The 3,997-nt window shown below is 39.9% G+C and overlaps 1 pseudogene; it reads right to left on the bottom strand.

Moving 5' to 3' along the window:
• Positions 1 to 3,456: 3,456 nt before the first annotated feature.
• Positions 3,457 to 3,553, bottom strand: LOC118758714 (U6 spliceosomal RNA; annotated as a pseudogene).
• Positions 3,554 to 3,997: the final 444 nt, after the last annotated feature.

Raw genomic sequence — 3,997 nt, 5'->3', positions numbered from 1 at the left:
CAGATTGGAGGTAGCCAAGCATACAGAGAACGGTTAGTGGGTTATGAAAGAGTCCATTCAAAATGTATGGTGGTTTGGAAAAGTGGCAACAGTAGAAGTAGAAAAAACTGACTAGAGTGTATGCTACTTTGGTATTCACAGCTCAAATTGGATCATCCGTTTTTAAGGATGTTAACTCATTAAACAAGCATTTCTTAAATGCCTGTCATTGCTAGACTGTGGAAGAATAATTGGAATGAATAAAGATACAATTCCAATTGGAAAATATAAGAGCCAGCAAAGCAATGAAGAGTGTGGGCTCCAAAATCAGATACGCTGCTTTCGATTCTAATCACGCCTCTTAGCAGCTGTGTTACCATGGACAAGTCAGGCATGTTCGTAAGTGGCCATAAATAGTGCCTACTTAAAAAGTGTTATCTCGAGAATGATCGTGGTATACTTGCAAAATGCAACATCCCATTGGGAAAAAAAATTCATGGATATGAGGTGGGTACATGGAGAGCCCTTCCTATTGAGTGACATAAATTCCTCATAAGCCAGCACCCTTTCCTGGAATTCACGCTACAAAGATGTTTCACACATCCTCTGTTTGGAATTTTAAACTGGCACAGAAAATATCTGCAACATAATCTGTGTTACATAAGACTCTCCGCTTGTGTCCTCTGTAACCTTATTCCCAAGACCCACCCATGTCAGTTGTAAATATAATGGTATAACCTGCAAAACTTTACTGTTATCATCTTTCTTATTAATTGGGGCAGTGATGTATCATTACTAATACCTCATGCAATTCTGTCATGGATGCTGAGGTAGCAAGGAGTAGGTAGGCACTATCAACTAGTTGGTTGAAGGCACATTTATCCGTGTTATAAGAAATCATTGCAGAAAACAAAGTGACTTTGAGAAAAGCTCCTTCTACCAGTGTGCAGGGCAAGGATGTTACTCCATTTAGAGGCTTTCTGAGGTATTTGTGTAACCACAGTGACCACTGAAATTCTAAAGGTAAAGAATATCATTTTGAAAACGGCTGGAGAAAATCATCGGAACAATGGGATTGTTTACATGTGCCATAGAAGTGCTTCTCAGGGACATCTGAAATCGTAAACCTTAGGATGAAAGGGTTCCGTTCCACCAAGATACACTTGTGACCATTATCGAGAAACAAATTAACTCAAACTTTTCTCAGGAACTTCACAGTTCAGAGGTCTTCCAAGTAGAGCAAAGCAGGGGAAGCCAGGAAGCCAATCTGAAGCTAGGAACCAGGAGCCTCCTCCGGGTCTCCCACATGCATACAGGGTCTCAAGGCTTTAAGCCATCCTCTACTGCTTTCTAAGGTCACAAGCAGGAAGCTGGATAGGAAGTGGGCAACCAGGACACGAACCTGTGCCCATATTGAATCCTGGGAGTGTGCAGGGCAAGGATTTTAGCCACTAGACCATGGCACCTGGCCGAAAGACAGAAACTTCTTTCACCCCTCACCTTAAGCAGGTTGTCCTTCAAAAGGATACGCAGAGATGATAAATTTCCCCACTCAACCTTCATGGCCCTTTATCTGTTCTGGCTTGGCTTAAAGACTATGGTTAAACTAAGGCTAAACTTCTAACATGTTTTGTGCTTGCTTTGGATCCTAGGCCCATGGTTTTCCATGGAAAAGATGAGAAATGGGCTTAGGATCCAAGTCAAGTCATGCACTACCATGCTTCTTGAAAGCCTAAGATCATGAAACTAAGATGAAGAGAGGGACTAGAGACAACTTTCTCTCCCATCTGATCACATTACAACAGGAGAGAGAATGATCAACAGCATGCAGGAAAAGCAACCGAGATCATTTCTCTGTATTAAAGGTGATGTCACAGAGGCTTTTAAGTTCAGACCCTTGAGGTTAATGTTGGAAGTGGCCAGTCACACCCTTACTAGCTTGGTGGTATGTGAGTCATTCGGGGGGGCATGTGCCCAGCATTCAGATGGTACTGTCCCTAAGGTGTGTGAAATGGGAATGAGGTATGAGTGACAGGCTCCTTTTATTTGCTTCTCTACGTGATAAACAAATACACTTTAACTCAAAAAATAAAGGAATATGGTGGGAAATAAAAGTTAACAGAGCACAGTGTTTCCCATGGGTTTAGCAATACAGCAGAGGCTATAGTGGGACAAAGGCAATGGGGAAACTAGATAGTTATAGAGTTAGGCAAAATATTTTTTTTCATTTATCAGCTACCTAAAGAGTAGAGGACCACGAAATTTGCTATGGCAATTTCTTCAATATTTTTGTTAAATAAAATCTTATTTTTGCTATTTTAAATGTTTTATTACAGGTGTTCCCAAAGCAAAGAAAATACTATATCAACATTTTGTCATTTTTATTTTTGCAGTGCCTATCTACCACTACACACACATAAAATTATTTTTCTTTTCTTGGACTAAATAAAAGCAAATTACAGATATGGCATGAATTTATTATAAATACCTTACTTTATATGTATGGCTCACAGATGAGGCCCTTGATTTTAATATAACCTAATATCACCACATCCAGTAAAATGTTCTTAATTCCTTATCATCATATTACTCCCAACTTATGTTTAATTGTTCCTGATAATCAATTTTGTTATAATTAGAGGGCAACATATTGAATTTTATTACTGTGTTTCTTCATCTCTTTAAAAATAGAAGTGCTTTCTCTTTGTATAACATTTGTGTGCTAAAGCAATCAAGTCATTTGTTCTGTCCAATTTGCCACATCCTGGATTTGGCTGACTGTGTGACAGCATTTAACATCTTCCTCTTGTTTACTCAAGGTTAAATCCAGAAGCGGTAGCCCTAGGCCAGCTGCATGTCATGGACATAACATTTCCTGGAACATGACCTTGCTCATTTATTTATGTGTAGTCTGTGCCCACCTTCATGCTCAAAGGAAGGCATGAACAGCTATGAAGGAGAAGGAATAATCTATAAAGCTGAAAATACTTGCTATCCAGCCCTTCTAGAACATTTTACCAATTCCTAATCTAGAGGCTGGAACAAAAGAAAGAAAAAGAGAAAACCTAACGAATTCTCTGAGTTCCATAAATATTCATTGCTACTCCCCCTGCTGTGGCTGGAATAGTAGCATCTCATGGTGATCGCAAACAAACATGCCAAGAAGTACATGAACTTCTTTATTTGCTTGATAGGTTATGTGCATGAGGAATCCAAACCGACCAGATGGCCATCCAGGTATTCCATGCACAAACTGAGACTCACTCTGAAAGAGGAGACTCCACTCCCCAGGGAAGAAGGACCTCTACTCAGCAGAGTTCAGGATTGTGGGGTCAGAAAGCACCGACTCCCCAGCTGAATCAAAAGAAGGGAAAAGGTCAAATTCACTGCCATCTCTTGTTTCCTATATCCATATATTCCAGGTACTGAGAGCTTAACACCACACAAAGGTTTTTGTTTTTATTTTAATTTTTTTCAAGCAATATGGAAATCCTCACATCATCCTTGTGCAGGGGCCAGGCTAATCTTCTCCATGTTGTCCTAATTTCAGTATATGCACTGCTGAGGCAAACACACACACAAAGGTATTTTAGAAAGTTCTTTGAAAGTGGAGCTAAATAAGGTAAGTTTATTTTTAATTTTTTAATCCATATGGTCTTTTCATAATGCATGTTTTTCATGAACTTTTTGGAAGTTTCAGGTATACTGGCCATTGATTTTCTTGGCATATAATATTCACCCCTGAGTCCTGCTGTCCAGAGTTTGTGGTTGAAGCTTTAAAAGCCCACCAAAGTGGCATAAGGGCACCCACATTGTTTTGTTTTATTTTTTATAGAGAAGGCCTCACTTTTTAAATACTTATTTATTCGAAAGGCAGAGTTACATGGAGAGAGGGGGAGACAGAGAGAGAAAGAGAGCTTTCATCTGATGGCTAACTCCCTGAATGGCAGAAGTGGTCAGGGTTGGGCCAGGCTGAAGCCAAGAGCCAGAAGCTTCTTCTGGTTCTCCCACAAGGCTG

The sequence above is a fragment of the Ochotona princeps genome, chromosome 2 (genome assembly GCF_030435755.1).
Source record: "Ochotona princeps isolate mOchPri1 chromosome 2, mOchPri1.hap1, whole genome shotgun sequence".
NCBI lineage: Eukaryota > Metazoa > Chordata > Mammalia > Lagomorpha > Ochotonidae > Ochotona > Ochotona princeps.
The sequence above is the reverse complement of the archived record's forward strand: the minus strand, read 5'-3'. Positions and strand labels throughout refer to the sequence as shown.